This window comes from Balaenoptera physalus (genome assembly GCF_965194825.1).
Source record: "Balaenoptera physalus genome assembly, chromosome: 1".
Lineage (NCBI taxonomy): Eukaryota > Metazoa > Chordata > Mammalia > Artiodactyla > Balaenopteridae > Balaenoptera > Balaenoptera physalus.
Genome location: NC_138882.1, coordinates 69,829,605 through 69,848,696, shown reverse-complemented (window position 1 = coordinate 69,848,696; position 19,092 = coordinate 69,829,605).

The following is a 19,092-nucleotide window of genomic DNA, read 5'->3' as shown; positions in this document are numbered from 1 at the left end:
TGACTTACTTAACCTTATATGATTATTTCTAGGCTCAACTGTAGTCCTGAAAACGGCATTGTTCATTTTTTTCCCGAGTCTACTATTCCATTTGGTACGTATCCCACTTCGTCTTTCTCCATTCATCTGTTTATGGACCTTTTTTTTTGCTTCCATGTCTTGGCTATTTCAATATTGTTGCAATGCACATTTGCCTGCCTCTCTCTTTCCGAATCTGGTGGTCTTAGGTTATAGGCCCAAAAGGTGCCCTGCCGCACCATATGGTAACTCAATTTTTACCTTTTCAAGCAGCTCGATTCAGTTTGCGTTACTGCTGTTACCACTTTACATCCCACCAGCAGCTAGAAGGTACACACTTCTCTAAAACCCCTTCAGCATTTATTGTTTGTAGACTTTTTGCTGATGGTCATGACTGGAGTGAGCTGAAACCTTTTTGAATTTGAATTTGCATGTGGCTAATAATTCCTTATACTGAGCTTTAGGCATGTCCTTTTTTTCTTTTCCTTTTTTTTTTAAAGAGTGAGTACAACTTCCCTCCTCTTATTGACTTCTTGGAAATTTCTCATGTGTTGAATGTTCTTGCCAATTCCCTACCCCAGGGCATATTTTGAGGGCTTGTGTCATTTACAGCCCTGCAGTCCTTGTGACTATATAAGCAATCATTGGCACTGGGTTTAAAGTGCTGTTGTGGGAAGCAGCCACAAGGCGGCAGCATTATTGCGTTCTCAAGTCTTGTTACTAGGAGAACAGAGTCTTCCTGGAGGTAGTGTTCTGAGCTTGTAAATTAGAGTGCAATATGCTGGGACAAGCCCCCAGAAGTTTATGTCTCCTAACTTATGTTTTTTTTTTAAATTTAATTTCTATTTCTTATCGGAGTAAATTTGATTAGAGTGTTGTGGTTTTCTGGCTGTACAGAATCTGCTCAATGATTCATACATATGTCTGTTCATCTTCGAACCTGTTAGCATGTATGTGATTACAGAATGTATATTTTAAAGGTATTGGTGATTATATAATTTATATATTTCATATGTTATATGTTTATATACATTTAACATACATTAGTATATGTATTTTAACCCCATAGTCCTAATTTACCCATCCTCCCACCTTTCATTTTGGCTAGCCATTAGTTTATTTGATAAGTCTGTGAGTGTCTTTTTCTGTGGAAATATGTTCATTGGTAGCAATCTTAGGATAACATGTATAAATGATGTCCTAGGATATTTGTCATACCCTTTTGACTTACTTAACCTTATATGATTATTTCTAGGCTCAACTGTAGTCCTGAAAACGGCATTGTTCATTTTTTTCCCGAGGCTACTATTCCATTTGGTACGTATCCCACTTCGTCTTTGTCCATTCATCTGTTTATGGACCTTTTTTTTGCTTCCATGTCTTGGCTATTTCAATATTGTTGCAATGCACATTTGCCTGCCTCTCTCTTTCCGAATCTGGTGGTCGTAGGTTATAGGCCCAAAAGGTGCCCTGCCGCATCATATGGTAGCTCAATTTTTACCTTTTCAAGCAGCTCCATTCAGTTTGCGTTAGTGCTGTTGCCACTTTACATCCCACCAGCAGCTAGAAGGTACACAGATCTCTAAAACCCCTTCAGCATTTATAGTTTGTAGACATTTTGCTGATGGTAATGACTGGTGTGAGCTGAAACCTTTTTGAATTTGAATTTGTATGTGGCTAATAATTCCTTATACTGAGCTTTAGGCATGTCCTTTTTTTTCTTTTCCTTTTTTTTTTTAAAGAGTGAGTACAACTCCCCTCCTCTTATTGACTTCTTGAAAAATTTCTCATGTGTTGGATTTTCTTGCCTATTCCCTACCCCAGGGCAATTTTTGAGGGCCTGTGTCATTTACAGCCCTGCAGTCCTTGTGACTATATAAGCAACCATTGTCACTGGGTTTAAAGCTGCTGTTTTGGGAGACAGCCACAAGGCGGCAGCATTATTACGTTCTCAAGTCTTGTTACTAGGACAACAGAGTCTTCCTGGAGGTAGTGTTCCGAGCTTGTAAATTAGAGTGCAATGTGCTGGGACAAGCCCCCAGACGTTTATGTCTCCTTACTTATGTTTGTTTTTTAAATTTAATTTGTCTTTCTTATCGGAGTAAATTTGATTAGAGTGTTTTGATTGTCTGGCTGTACAGAATCTGCTCAATGATTCACACATATGTCTGTTCATCTTCGGATCCTGTTACCATGTATGTGATTACAGAATGTATATTTTGAAGGTATTGGTGAATATATAATTCATATCATTTATATGTTATATGTTTATATACATTTAACTTACATTAGTATATGTATGTTAACCCCATAGTCCTAATTTACCCATCCTCCCACCTTTCATTTTGGCTAACCATTAGTTTATTTGATAAGTCTGTGAGTGTCTTTTTCTGTGGAAATATGTTCATTGGTAGCAATCTTAGGATAACATGTATAAATGATGTCATAGGATATTTGTCATACCCTTTTGACTTACTTAACCTTATATGATTATTTCTAGGCTCAACTGTAGTCCTGAAAACGGCATTGTTCATTTTTTTCCCGAGGCTACTATTCCATTTGGTACGTATCCCACTTCGTCTTTGTCCATTCATCTGTTTATGGACCTTTTTTTTTGCTTCCATGTCTTTGCTATTTCAGTATTGTTGCAGTGCACATTTGCCTGCCTCTGTCTTTCCGATTCTGGTGGTCTTAGGTTATAGGCCCAAAAGGTGCCCTGCCGCATCATATGGTAGCTCAATTTTTACGTTTTCAAGCAGCTCGATTCAGTTTGCATTAGTGCTGTTACGACTTTATATCCCACCAGCAGCTAGAAGGTACACACTTCTCTAAAACCCCTTCAGCATTTATAGTTTGTAGACTTTTTGCTGATGGTCATGACTGGTGTGAGCTGAAACCTTTTTGGAGGTTGGATACGCATGTGGCTAATAATTCCTTATGCTGAGCTTTAGGCATGTCCTATTTTTTCTTTTCCTTTTTTTTAAAAAGAGTGAGTACAACTTCCCTCCTCTTATTGATTTCTTGAAAAGTTTCTTATGTGTTGAATTTTCTTGCCTATTCCCTACCCCAGGGCATTTTTTGAGTGCCTGTGTCATTTACAACCGTGCAGTCCTTGTGACTATATAAGCAACCATTGGCACTGGGTTTAAAGGTGCTGTTTTTGGAGACAGCCACAAGGCGGCAGCATTATTACGTTCTCAAGTCTTGTTACTAGGACAACAGAGTCTTCCTGGAGGTAGTGTTCCGAGCTTGTAAATTAGAGTGCAATGTGCTGGGACAAGCCCCCAGAAGTTTATGTCTCCTTACTTATGTTTGTTTTTTAAATTTAATTTGTATTTTTTATCGGAGTAAATTTGATTAGAGTGTTTTGATTGTCTGGCTGTACAGAATCTGTTCAATGATTCATACATATATCTGTTCATCTTCGGAACCTGTTAGCATGTATGTGATTACAGAATGTATATTTTGAAGGTATTGGTGATTATATAATTCATATCATTTATATGTTATATGTTTATATACATTTAACTTATATTAGTATATGTATGTTAACCCCATAGTCCTAATTTACCCATCCCCCCACCTTTCATTTTGGCTAACCATTAGTTTATTTGATAAGTCTGTGAGTGTCTTTTTCTGTGGAAATATTTTCATTGGTAGCAATCTTAGGATAACATGTATAAATGATATCATAGGATATTTGTCATACCCTTTTGACTTACTTAACCTTATATGATTATTTCTAGGCTCAACTCTAGTCCTGAAAACGGCATTGTTCATTTTTTTCCAGAGGCTACTATTCCATTTGGTACGTATACCATTTCGTCTTTGTCCATTCATCTGTTTATGGACCTTTTTTTTGCTTCCATGCCTTGGCTATTTCAATATTGTTGCAGTGCACATTTGCCTGCCTCTGTCTTTCCGAATCCGGTGGTCTTAGGTTATAGGCCCAAAAGGTGCCCTGCCGCATCATATGGTAGCTCAATGTTTACCTTTTCAAGCAGCTCGATTCAGTTTGCGTTACTGCTGTTACCACTTTACATCCAAACAGCAGCTAGAAGGTACACAGTTCTCTAAAACCCCTTCAGCATTTATAGTTTGTAGACTTTTTGCTGATGGTCATGACTGGTGTGAGCTGAAACCTTTTTGGAGGTTGGATACGCATGTGGCTAATAATTCCTTATGCTGAGCTTTAGGCATGTCCTTTTTTTCTTTTCCTTTTTTTTTAAAGAGTGAGTACAACTTCCGTACTCTTATTGACTTCTTGAAAATTTCTCATGTGTTGAATTTTCTTGCCAATTCCCTACCCCAGGGCATTTTTTGAGGGCCTGTGTCTTTTACAACCCTGCAGTCCTTGTGACTATATAAGCAACCATTGGCACTGGGTTTAAAGCTACTGTTGTGGGAAGCAGCCACAAGGCGGCAGCATTATTACGTTCTCAAGTCTTGTTACTAGGACAACACAGTCTTCCTGGAGGTAGTGTTCCGAGCCTGTAAATTAGAGTGCAATGTCCTGGGACAAGCCCCCAGAAGTTTATGTCTCCTAACTTATGTTTGTTTTTTAAATTTAATTTCTATTTCTTATCGGAGTAAATTTGATTAGAGTGTTGTGGTTTTCTGGCTGTACAGAATCTGCTCAATGATTCATACATATGTCTGTTCATCTTCGAACCTGTTAGCATGTCTGTGATTACAGAATGTATATTGTAAAGGTATTGGTGATTATATAATTTATATAGTTCATATGTTATATGTTTATATACATTTAACATACATTAGTATATGTATGTTAACCCCATAGTCCTAATTTACCCATCCTCCCACCTTTCATTTTGGCTAGCCATTAGTTTATTTGATAAGTCTGTGAGTGTCTTTTTCTGTGGAAATATGTTCATTGGTAGCAATCTTAGGATAACATGTATAAATGATGTCATAGGATATTTGTCATACCCTTTTGACTTACTTAACCTTATATGATTATTTCTAGGCTCAACTGTAGTCCTGAAAACGGCATTGTTCATTTTTTTCCCGAGGCTACTATTCCATTTGGTACGTATCCCACTTCGTCTTTGTCCATTCATCTGTTTATGGACCTTTTTTTTTGCTTCCATGTCTTGGCTATTTCAATATTGTTGCAATGCACATTTGCCGGCCTCTCTCTTTCCGAATCTGGTGGTCTTAGGTTATAGGCCCAAAAGGTGCCCTGCCGCACCATATGGTAACTCAATTTTTACCTTTTCAATCAGCTCGATTCAGTTTGCGTTACTACTGTTACCACTTTACATCCCACCAGCAGCTAGAAGGTACACAGATCTCTAAAACCCCTTCAGCATTTATAGTTTGTAGACATTTTGCTGATGGTAATGACTGGTGTGAGCTGAAACCTTTTTGAATTTGAATTTGTATGTTGCTAATAATTCCTTATACTAAGCTTTAGGCATGTCGTTTTTTTTCTTTTCCTTTTTTTTTTAAAGAGTGAGTACAACTTCCCTCCTCTTATTGACTTCTTGGAAATTTCTCATGTGTTGAATGTTCTTGCCAATTCCCTACCCCCGGGCATATTTTGAGGGCTTGTGTCATTTACAACCCTGCAGTCCTTGTGACTATATAAGCAATCATTGGCACTGGGTTTAAAGTGCTGTTGTGGGAAGCAGCCACAAGGCGGCAGCATTATTGCGTTCTCAAGTCTTGTTACTAGGAGAACAGAGTCTTCCTGGAGGTATTGTTCTGAGCTTGTAAAGTAGAGTGCAATATGCTGGGACAAGCCCCCAGAAGTTTATGTCTCCTAACTTAGGTTTTTTTTTTAAATTTAATTTCTATTTCTTATCGGAGTAAATTTGATTAGAGTGTTTTGATTGTCTGGCTGTACAGAATCTGCTCAATGATTCATACATATGTCTGTTCATCTTCGGATCCTGTTACCATGTATGTGATCACAGAATATATATTTTGAAGGTATTGGTGATTATATAATTCATATCGTTTATATGTTATATGTTTATATACATTTAACTTACATTAGTATATGTATGTTAACCCCATAGTCCTAACTTACCCATCCCCCCACCTTTCATTTTGGCTAACCATTAGTTTATTTGATAAGTCTGTGAGTGTCTTTTTCTGTGGAAATATGTTCATTGGTAGCAATCTTAAGAAAACTTGTATAAATGATATCATAGGATATTTGTCATACCCTTTTGACTTACTTAACCTTATATGATTTTTTCTAGGCTCAACTGTAGTCCTGAAAACAGCATTGTTCATTTTTCTCCCGAGGCTACTATTCCATTCTGTCCGTATACCACTTCTTCTTTGTCCATTCATCTGTTTATGGACCTTTTTTTTGCTTCCATATCTTGGCTATTTCAGTATTGTTGCAGTGCATATTTGCCTGCCTCTGTCTTTCCAATTTTGGTGGTCTTAGGTTATAGGCCCAAAAGGTGCCCTGCCGCATCATTTGGTAGCTCAATTTTTACCTTTTCAAGCAGCTCGATTCAGTTTGCGTTAGTGCTGTTTCCACTTTACATCCCACCAGCAGCTAGAAGGTACACAGATCTCTAAAACCCCTTCAGCATTTATAGTTTGTAGACATTTTGCTGATGGTAATGACTGGTGTGAGCTGAAACCTTTTTGAATTTGAATTTGTATGTGGCTAATAATTCCTTATACTAAGCTTTAGGCATGTCCTTTTTTTTCTTTTCCTTTTTTTTTTTAAAGAGTGAGTACAACTCCCCTCCTCTTATTGACTTCTTGAAAAATTTCTCATGTGTTGGATTTTCTTGCCTATTCCCTACCCCAGGGCAATTTTTGAGGGCCTGTGTCATTTACAGCCCTGCAGTCCTTGGGACTATATAAGCAACCATTGTCACTGGGTTTAAAGCTGCTGTTTTGGGAGACAGCCACAAGGCGGCAGCATTATTACGTTCTCAAGTCTTGTTACTAGGACAACAGAGTCTTCCTGGAGGTAGTGTTCCGAGCTTGTAAATTAGAGTGCAATGTGCTGGGACAAGCCCCCAGAAGTTTATGTCTCCTTACTTATGTTTGTTTTTTAAATTTAATTTGTATTTTTTATCGGAGTAAATTTGATTAGAGTGTTTTGATTGTCTGGCTGTACAGAATCTGTTCAATGATTCACACATATGTCTGTTCATCTTCGGATCCTGTTACCATGTATGTGATTACAGAATGTATATTTTGAAGGTATTGGTGATTATATAATTCATATCATTTATATGTTATATGTTTATATACATTTAACTTATATTAGTATATGTATGTTAACCCCATAGTCCTAATTTACCCATCCTCCCACCTTTCATTTTGGCTAACCATTAGTTTATTTGATAAGTCTGTGAGTGTCTTTTTCTGTGGAAATATGTTCATTGGTAGCAATCTTAGGAAAACTTGTATAAATAATATCATAGGATATTTGTAATACCCTTTTGTCTTACTTAACCTTATATGATTATTTCTAGTCTCAACTCTAGTCCTGAAAACGGCATTGTTCATTTTTTTCCCGAGGCTACTCTTCCATTCTGTCCATATACCAGTTCTTCTTTGTCCATTCACCTGTTTATGGACCTTTTTTTTGCTTCCATGTCTTTGCTATTTCAGTATTGTTGCAGTGCACATTTGCCTGCCTCTGTCTTTCCGATTCTGGTGGTCTTAGGTTATAGGCCCAAAAGGTGCCCTGCCGCATCATATGGTAGCTCAATTTTTACGTTTTCAAGCAGCTCGATTCAGTTTGCTTTAGTGCTGTTACAACTTTATATCCCACCAGCAGCTAGAAGGTACACACTTCTCTAAAACCCCTTCAGCATTTATAGTTTGTAGACTTTTTGCTGATGGTCATGACTGGTGTGAGCTGAAACCTTTTTGGAGGTTGGATACGCATATGGCTAATAATTCCTTATGCTGAGCTTTAGGCATGTCCTATTTTTTCTTTTCCTTTTTTTTAAAAAGAGTGAGTACAACTTCCCTCCTCTTATTGATTTCTTGAAAAGTTTCTTATGTGTTGAATTTTCTTGCCTATTCCCTACCCCAGGGCATTTTTTGAGTGCCTGTGTCATTTACAACCGTACAGTCCTTGTGACTATATAAGCAACCATTGGCACTGGGTTTAAAGGTGCTGTTTTTGGAGACAGCCACAAGGCGGCAGCATTATTACGTTCTCAAGTCTTGTTACTAGGACAACAGAGTCTTCCTGGAGGTAGTGTTCCGAGCTTTTAAATTAGAGTGCAATGTGCTGGGACAAGCCCCCAGAAGTTTATGTCTCCTTACTTATGTTTGTTTTTTAAATTTAATTTGTATTTTTTATCGGAGTAAATTTGATTAGAGTGTTTTGATTGTCTGGCTGTACAGAATCTGTTCAATGATTCATACATATGTCTGTTCATCTTCGGATCCTGTTACCATGTATGTGATTACAGAATGTATATTTTGAAGGTATTGGTGATTATATAATTCATATCATTTATATGTTATATGTTTATATACATTTAACTTATATTAGTATATGTATGTTAACCCCATAGTCCTAATTTACCCATCCCCCCACCTTTCATTTTGGCTAACCATTAGTTTATTTGATAAGTCTGTGAGTGTCTTTTTCTGTGGAAATATGTTCATTGGTAGCAATCTTAGGATAACATGTATAAATGATATCATAGGATATTTGTCATACCCTTTTGACTTACTTAACCTTATATGATTATTTCTAGGCTCAACTCTAGTCCTGAAAACGGCATTGTTCATTGTTTTCCAGAGGCTACTATTCCATTTGGTATGTATACCATTTCGTCTTTGTCCATTCATCTGTTTATGGACCTTTTTTTGCTTCCATGTCTTGGCTATTTCAGTATTGTTGCAGTGCACATTTGCCTGCCTCTGTCTTTCCGATTCTGGTGGTCTTAGGTTATAGGCCCAAAAGGTGCCCTGCTGCATCGTATGGTAACTCAATTTTTACCTTTTCAAGCAGCTCCATTCAGTTTCATTAGTGGTATTACTTCTTTACATCCCACCAGCAGCTAGAAGGTACACATTCCTCTAAAACCCCTTCAGCATTTATAGTTTGTAGACTTTTTGATGATGGTCATGACTGGTGTTACCTGAAACCTTTTTGAATTTGAATTTGCATGTGGCTAATAATTCCTTATACTGAGCTTTAGGCATGTCATTTTTTTCTTTTCCTTTTGTTTTAAAGAGTGAGTACAACTTCCCTCCTCTTATTGACTTCTTGAAAAGTTTCTCATGTGTTGAATTTTTTTGCCTATTCCCTACCCCAGGGCATTTTTTGAAGGCAGGTGTCATTTAGAGCCCTTCAGTCCTTGTGACTATTAAGCAACCTTTGGCACTGGGTTTAAAGCTGCTGTTGTGGGAAACAGCCACAAGGCGGCAGCATTATTACGTTCTCACCTCTTCTTACTAGGGCAACAGAGTCTTCCTGGAGGTAGTTTTCCAAGGTTGTAAATTAGAGTGGAATGTGCTGGGACAAGCCCCCAGAAGTTTATGTCTCCTAACTTATGTTTGCTTTTTAAATTTAATTTCTATTTCTTATCGGAGTAAATTTGATTAGAGTGTTTTGATTGGCTGTACAGAATCTGCTCAATGATTCATACATATATCTGTTCATCTTCGGAACCTGTTATTATGTATGTGATTACAGAATGTATATTTTAAAGGTTTGGTGATTATATAATTTATATAGTTCATATGTTATATGTTTATATACATTTAACATACATTAGTATATGTTGGTTAACCCCATAGTCCTAATTTACCCATCCTCCCATCTTTCATTTTGGCTAACCGTTAGTATTTTTGATAAGTCTGTGACTGTCTTTTTCTGTGGAAATATGTTCATTGGTAGTAATCTTAGGAAAACATGTATAAATGATTTCATAGGATATTTGTCACACCCTTTTGACTTACTTAACCTTATATGACTATTTCTAGTCTCAACTGTAGTTCTGAAAACGGCATTGTTCATTTTTTTCCCGAGGCTACTCTTCCATTCTGTCCATATACCACTTCTTCTTTGTCCATTCACCTGTTTATGGACCATTTTTTGCTTCCATGTCTTGGGTATTTCAGGATTGTTGCAGTGCACATTTGCCTGCCTCTGTATTTCCGATTTTGGTGGTCTTAGGTTATAGGCCCAAAAGGTGCCCTGCCGCATCATATGGTAACTCAATTTTTACCTTTTCAAGCAGCTCCATTCAGTATGCGTTAGTGCTGTTACCACTTTACATCCCACCAGCAGCTAGAATGTACACAATTCTCTAAAACCCCTTCAGCATTTATAGTTTGTAGACTTTTTGCTGATGGTCATGACTGGTGTCACCTGAAACCTTTTTGAATTTGAATTTGCATGTGGCTAATAATTCCTTATACTGAGCTTTAGGCATGTCCTTTTTTTTTCTTTTCCTTTTTTTTTAAAGAGTGAGTACAACTTCCCTCCTCTTATTGACTTCTTGAAAAGTTACTCATGTGTTGAATTTTCTTGCCAATTCCATACCCCAGGGCATTTTTTGAGGGCCTGTGTCTTTTACAGCCCTGCAGTCCTTGTGACTATATAAGCAACCATTGGCACTGGGTTTAAAGCTACTGTTGTGGGAAGCAGCCACAAGGCGGCAGCATTATTACGTTCTCAAGTCTTGTTACTAGGACAACACAGTCTTCCTGGAGGTAGTGTTCCGAGCTTGTAAATTAGAGTGCAATGTGCTGGGACAAGCCCCCAGAAGTTTATGTCTCCTAACTTATGTTTGTTTTTTAAATTTAATTTCTATTTCTTATCGGAGTAAATTTGATTAGAGTGTTGTGGTTTTCTGACTGTACAGAATCTGCTCAATGATTCATACATATGTCTGTTCATCTTCGAACCTGTTAGCATGTATGTGATTACAGAATGTATATTTTAAAGGTATTGGTGATTATATTATTTATATATTTCATATGTTATATGTTTATATACATTTAACATACATTAGTATATGTATTTTAACCCCATTGTCCTAATTTACCCATCCTCCCACCTTTCATTTTGGCTAGCCATTAGTTTATTTGATAAGTCTGTGAGTGTCTTTTTCTGTGGAAATATGTTCATTGGTAGCAATCTTAGGGTAACATGTATAAATGATGTCATAGGATATTTGTCATACCCTTTTGACTTACTTAACCTTATATGATTATTTCTAGGCTCAACTGTAGTCCTGAAAACGGCATTGTTCATTTTTTTCCCGAGGCTACTATTCCATTTGGTACGTATCCCACTTCGTCTTTGTCCATTCATCTGTTTATGGACCTTTTTTTTTGCTTCCATGTCTTTGCTATTTCAGTATTGTTGCAGTGCACATTTGCCTGCCTCTGTCTTTCCGATTCTGGTGGTCTTAGGTTATAGGCCCAAAAGGTGCCCTGCCGCATCATATGGTAGCTCAATTTTTACGTTTTCAAGCAGCTCGATTCAGTTTGCATTAGTGCTGTTACGACTTTATATCCCACCAGCAGCTAGAAGGTACACACTTCTCTAAAACCTCTTCAGCATTTATAGTTTGTAGACTTTTTGCTGATGGTCATGACTGGTGTGAGCTGAAACCTTTTTCTAGGTTGGATACGCATGTGGCTAATAATTCCTTATGCTGAGCTTTAGGCATGTCCTATTTTTTCTTTTCCTTTTTTTTAAAATGAGTGAGTACAACTTCCCTCCTCTTATTGATTTCTTGAAAAGTTTCTTATGTGTTGAATTTTCTTGCCTATTCCCTACCCCAGGGCATTTTTTGAGTGCCTGTGTCATTTACAACCGTGCAGTCCTTGTGACTATATAAGCAACCATTGGCACTGGGTTTAAAGGTGCTGTTTTTGGAGACAGCCACAAGGCGGCAGCATTATTACGTTCTCAAGTCTTGTTAATAGGACAACAGAGTCTTCCTGGAGGTAGTGTTCCGAGCTTTTAAATTAGAGTGCAATGTGCTGGGACAAGCCCCCAGAAGTTTATGTCTCCTTACTTATGTTTGTTTTTTAAATTTAATTTGTCTTTTTTATCGGAGTAAATTTGATTAGAGTGTTTTGATTGTCTGGCTGTACAGAATCTGTTCAATGATTCATACATATGTCTGTTCATCTTCGGATCCTGTTACCATGTATGTGATCACAGAATATATATTTTGAAGGTATTGGTGATTATATAATTCATATCGTTTATATGTTATATGTTTATATACATTTAACTTACATTAGTATTTGTATGTTAACCCCATAGTCCTAACTTACCCATCCCCCCACCTTTCATTTTGGCTAACCATTAGTTTATTTGATAAGTCTGTGAGTGTCTTTTTCTGTGGAAATATGTTCATTGGTAGCAATCTTAAGAAAACTTGTATAAATGATATCATAGGATATTTGTCATACCCTTTTGACTTACTTAACCTTATATGATTTTTTCTAGGCTCAACTGTAGTCCTGAAAACAGCATTGTTCATTTTTCTCCCGAGGCTACTATTCCATTCTGTCCGTATACCACTTCTTCTTTGTCCATTCATCTGTTTATGGACCTTTTTTTTGCTTCCATATCTTGGCTATTTCAGTATTGTTGCAGTGCATATTTGCCTGCCTCTGTCTTTCCAATTTTGGTGGTCTTAGGTTATAGGCCCAAAAGGTGCCCTGCCGCATCATTTGGTAGCTCAATTTTTACCTTTTCAAGCAGCTCGATTCAGTTTGCGTTAGTGCTGTTTCCACTTTACATCCCACCAGCAGCTAGAAGGTACACAGATCTCTAAAACCCCTTCAGCATTTATAGTTTGTAGACATTTTGCTGATGGTAATGACTGGTGTGAGCTGAAACCTTTTTGAATTTGAATTTGTATGTGGCTAATAATTCCTTATACTAAGCTTTAGGCATGTCCTTTTTTTTCTTTTCCTTTTTTTTTTTAAAGAGTGAGTACAACTCCCCTCCTCTTATTGACTTCTTGAAAAATTTCTCATGTGTTGGATTTTCTTGCCTATTCCCTACCCCAGGGCAATTTTTGAGGGCCTGTGTCATTTACAGCCCTGCAGTCCTTGGGACTATATAAGCAACCATTGTCACTGGGTTTAAAGCTGCTGTTTTGGGAGACAGCCACAAGGCGGCAGCATTATTACGTTCTCAAGTCTTGTTACTAGGACAACAGAGTCTTCCTGGAGGTAGTGTTCCGAGCTTGTAAATTAGAGTGCAATGTGCTGGGACAAGCCCCCAGAAGTTTATGTCTCCTTACTTATGTTTGTTTTTTAAATTTAATTTGTATTTTTTATCGGAGTAAATTTGATTAGAGTGTTTTGATTGTCTGGCTGTACAGAATCTGTTCAATGATTCACACATATGTCTGTTCATCTTCGGATCCTGTTACCATGTATGTGATTACAGAATGTATATTTTGAAGGTATTGGTGATTATATAATTCATATCATTTATATGTTATATGTTTATATACATTTAACTTATATTAGTATATGTATGTTAACCCCATAGTCCTAATTTACCCATCCTCCCACCTTTCATTTTGGCTAACCATTAGTTTATTTGATAAGTCTGTGAGTGTCTTTTTCTGTGGAAATATGTTCATTGGTAGCAATCTTAGGAAAACTTGTATAAATAATATCATAGGATATTTGTAATACCCTTTTGTCTTACTTAACCTTATATGATTATTTCTAGTCTCAACTCTAGTCCTGAAAACGGCATTGTTCATTTTTTTCCCGAGGCTACTCTTCCATTCTGTCCATATACCAGTTCTTCTTTGTCCATTCACCTGTTTATGGACCTTTTTTTTGCTTCCATGTCTTTGCTATTTCAGTATTGTTGCAGTGCACATTTGCCTGCCTCTGTCTTTCCGATTCTGGTGGTCTTAGGTTATAGGCCCAAAAGGTGCCCTGCCGCATCATATGGTAGCTCAATTTTTACGTTTTCAAGCAGCTCGATTCAGTTTGCTTTAGTGCTGTTACAACTTTATATCCCACCAGCAGCTAGAAGGTACACACTTCTCTAAAACCCCTTCAGCATTTATAGTTTGTAGACTTTTTGCTGATGGTCATGACTGGTGTGAGCTGAAACCTTTTTGGAGGTTGGATACGCATATGGCTAATAATTCCTTATGCTGAGCTTTAGGCATGTCCTATTTTTTCTTTTCCTTTTTTTTAAAATGAGTGAGTACAACTTCCCTCCTCTTATTGATTTCTTGAAAAGTTTCTTATGTGTTGAATTTTCTTGCCTATTCCCTACCCCAGGGCATTTTTTGAGTGCCTGTGTCATTTACAACCGTACAGTCCTTGTGACTATATAAGCAACCATTGGCACTGGGTTTAAAGGTGCTGTTTTTGGAGACAGCCACAAGGCGGCAGCATTATTACGTTCTCAAGTCTTGTTACTAGGACAACAGAGTCTTCCTGGAGGTAGTGTTCCGAGCTTTTAAATTAGAGTGCAATGTGCTGGGACAAGCCCCCAGAAGTTTATGTCTCCTTACTTATGTTTGTTTTTTAAATTTAATTTGTATTTTTTATCGGAGTAAATTTGATTAGAGTGTTTTGATTGTCTGGCTGTACAGAATCTGTTCAATGATTCATACATATGTCTGTTCATCTTCGGATCCTGTTACCATGTATGTGATTACAGAATGTATATTTTGAAGGTATTGGTGATTATATAATTCATATCATTTATATGTTATATGTTTATATACATTTAACTTATATTAGTATATGTATGTTAACCCCATAGTCCTAATTTACCCATCCCCCCACCTTTCATTTTGGCTAACCATTAGTTTATTTGATAAGTCTGTGAGTGTCTTTTTCTGTGGAAATATGTTCATTGGTAGCAATCTTAGGATAACATGTATAAATGATATCATAGGATATTTGTCATACCCTTTTGACTTACTTAACCTTATATGATTATTTCTAGGCTCAACTCTAGTCCTGAAAACGGCATTGTTCATTGTTTTCCAGAGGCTACTATTCCATTTGGTATGTATACCATTTCGTCTTTGTCCATTCATCTGTTTATGGACCTTTTTTTGCTTCCATGTCTTGGCTATTTCAGTATTGTTGCAGTGCACATTTGCCTGCCTCTGTCTTTCCGATTCTGGTGGTCTTAGGTTATAGGCCCAAAAGGTGCCCTGCTGCATCGTATGGTAACTCAATTTTTACCTTTTCAAGCAGCTCCATTCAGTTTCATTAGTGGTATTACTTCTTTACATCCCACCAGCAGCTAGAAGGTACACATTCCTCTAAAACCCCTTCAGCATTTATAGTTTGTAGACTTTTTGATGATGGTCATGACTGGTGTTACCTGAAACCTTTTTGAATTTGAATTTGCATGTGGCTAATAATTCCTTATACTGAGCTTTAGGCATGTCATTTTTTTCTTTTCCTTTTGTTTTAAAGAGTGAGTACAACTTCCCTCCTCTTATTGACTTCTTGAAAAGTTTCTCATGTGTTGAATTTTTTTGCCTATTCCCTACCCCAGGGCATTTTTTGAAGGCAGGTGTCATTTAGAGCCCTTCAGTCCTTGTGACTATTAAGCAACCTTTGGCACTGGGTTTAAAGCTGCTGTTGTGGGAAACAGCCACAAGGCGGCAGCATTATTACGTTCTCACCTCTTCTTACTAGGGCAACAGAGTCTTCCTGGAGGTAGTTTTCCAAGGTTGTAAATTAGAGTGGAATGTGCTGGGACAAGCCCCCAGAAGTTTATGTCTCCTAACTTATGTTTGCTTTTTAAATTTAATTTCTATTTCTTATCGGAGTAAATTTGATTAGAGTGTTTTGATTGGCTGTACAGAATCTGCTCAATGATTCATACATATATCTGTTCATCTTCGGAACCTGTTATTATGTATGTGATTACAGAATGTATATTTTAAAGGTTTGGTGATTATATAATTTATATAGTTCATATGTTATATGTTTATATACATTTAACATACATTAGTATATGTTGGTTAACCCCATAGTCCTAATTTACCCATCCTCCCACCTTTCATTTTGGCTAACCGTTAGTATTTTTGATAAGTCTGTGACTGTCTTTTTCTGTGGAAATATGTTCATTGGTAGTAATCTTAGGAAAACATGTATAAATGATTTCATAGGATATTTGTCACACCCTTTTGACTTACTTAACCTTATATGACTATTTCTAGTCTCAACTGTAGTTCTGAAAACGGCATTGTTCATTTTTTTCCCGAGGCTACTCTTCCATTCTGTCCATATACCACTTCTTCTTTGTCCATTCACCTGTTTATGGACCATTTTTTGCTTCCATGTCTTGGGTATTTCAGGATTGTTGCAGTGCATATTTGCCTGCCTCTGTATTTCCGATTTTGGTGGTCTTAGGTTATAGGCCCAAAAGGTGCCCTGCCGCATCATATGGTAACTCAATTTTTACCTTTTCAAGCAGCTCCATTCAGTATGCGTTAGTGCTGTTACCACTTTACATCCCACCAGCAGCTAGAATGTACACAATTCTCTAAAACCCCTTCAGCATTTATAGTTTGTAGACTTTTTGCTGATGGTCATGACTAGTGTCACCAGAAACCTTTTTGAATTTGAATTTGCATGTGGCTAATAATTCCTTATACTGAGCTTTAGGCATGTCCTTTTTTTTTCTTTTCCTTTTTTTTTAAAGAGTGAGTACAACTTCCCTCCTCTTATTGACTTCTTGAAAAGTTACTCATGTGTTGAATTTTCTTGCCAATTCCATACCCCAGGGCATTTTTTGAGGGCCTGTGTCTTTTACAGCCCTGCAGTCCTTGTGACTATATAAGCAACCATTGGCACTGGGTTTAAAGCTACTGTTGTGGGAAGCAGCCACAAGGCGGCAGCATTATTACGTTCTCAAGTCTTGTTACTAGGACAACACAGTCTTCCTGGAGGTAGTGTTCCGAGCTTGTAAATTAGAGTGCAATGTGCTGGGACAAGCCCCCAGAAGTTTATGTCTCCTAACTTATGTTTGTTTTTTAAATTTAATTTCTATTTCTTATCGGAGTAAATTTGATTAGAGTGTTGTGGTTTTCTGGCTGTACAGAATCTGCTCAATGATTCATACATATGTCTGTTCATCTTCGAACCTGTTAGCATGTATGTGATTACAGAATGTATATTTTAAAGGTATTGGTGATTATATAATTTATATATTTCATATGTTATATGTTTATATACATTTAACATACATTAGTATATGTATTTTAACCCCATTGTCCTAATTTACCCATCCTCCCACCTTTCATTTTGGCTAGCCATTAGTTTATTTGATAAGTCTGTGAGTGTCTTTTTCTGTGGAAATATGTTCATTGGTAGCAATCTTAGGATAACATGTATAAAAGATGTCATAGGATATTTGTCATACCCTTTTGACTTACTTAACCTTATATGATTATTTCTAGGCTCAACTGTAGTCCTGAAAACGGCATTGTTCATTTTTTTCCCGAGGCTACTATTCCATTTGGTACGTATCCCACTTCGTCTTTGTCCATTCATCTGTTTATGGACCTTTTTTTTTGCTTCCATGTCTTGGCTATTTCAATATTGTTGCAATGCACATTTGCCTGCCTCTCTCTTTCCGAATCTGGTGGTCTTAGGTTATAGGCCCAAAAGGTGCCCTGCCGCACCATATGGTAACTCAATTTTTACCTTTTCAAGCAGCTCGATTCAGTTTGCGTTACTGCTGTTACCACTTTACATCCCACCAGCAGCTAGAAGGTACACACTTCTCTAAAACCCCTTCAGCATTTATGGTTTGTAGACTTTTTGCTGATGGTCATGACTGGAGTGAGCTGAAACCTTTTTGAATTTGAATTTGCATGTGGCTAATAATTCCTTATACTGAGCTTTAGGCATGTCCTTTTTTTCTTTTCCTTTTTTTTTTAAAGAGTGAGTACAACTTCCCTCCTCTTATTGACTTCTTGGAAATTTCTCATGTGTTGAATGTTCTTGCCAATTCCCTACCCCAGGGCATATTTTGAGGGCTTGTGTCATTTACAGCCCTGCAGTCCTTGTGACTATATAAGCAATCATTGGCACTGGGTTTAAAGTGCTGTTGTGGGAAGCAGCCACAAGGCGGCAGCATTATTGCGTTCTCAAGTCTTGTTACTAGGAGAACAGAGTCTTCCTGGAGGTAGTGTTCTGAGCTTGTAAATTAGAGTGCAATGTGCTGGGACAAGCCCCCAAAAGTTTATGTCTCCTAACTTATGTTTTTTTTTAAATTTAATTTCTATTTCTTATCGGAGTAAATTTGATTAGAGTGTTTTGATTGTCTGGCTGTACAGAATCTGCTCAATGATTCTTACATATGTCTGTTCATCTTCGGATCCTGTTACCATGTATGTGATCACAGAATATATATTTTGAAGGTATTGGTGATTATATAATTCATATCGTTTATATGTTATATGTTTATATACATTTAACTTACATTAGTATATGTATGTTAACCCCATAGTCCTAACTTACCCATCCCCCCACCTTTCATTTTGGCTAACCATTAGTTTATTTGATAAGTCTGTGAGTGTCTTTTTCTGTGGAAATATGTTCATTGGTAGCAATCTTAAGAAAACTTGTATAAATGATATCATAGGATATTTGTCATACCCTTTTGACTTACTTAACCTTATATGATTTTTTCTAGGCTCAACTGTAGTCCTGAAAACAGCATTGTTCATTTTTCTCCCGAGGCTACTATTCCATTCTGTCCGTATACCACTTCTTCTTTGTCCATTCATCTGTTTATGGACCTTTTTTTTGCTTCCATATCTTGGCTATTTCAGTATTGTTGCAGTGCATATTTGCCTGCCTCTGTCTTTCCAATTTTGGTGGTCTTAGGTTATAGGCCCAAAAGGTGCCCTGCCGCATCATTTGGTAGCTCAATTTTTACCTTTTCAAGCAGCTCGATTCAGTTTGCGTTAGTGCTGTTTCCACTTTACATCCCACCAGCAGCTAGAAGGTACACAGATCTCTAAAACCCCTTCAGCATTTATAGTTTGTAGACATTTTGCTGATGGTAATGACTGGTGTGAGCTGAAACCTTTTTGAATTTGAATTTGTATGTGGCTA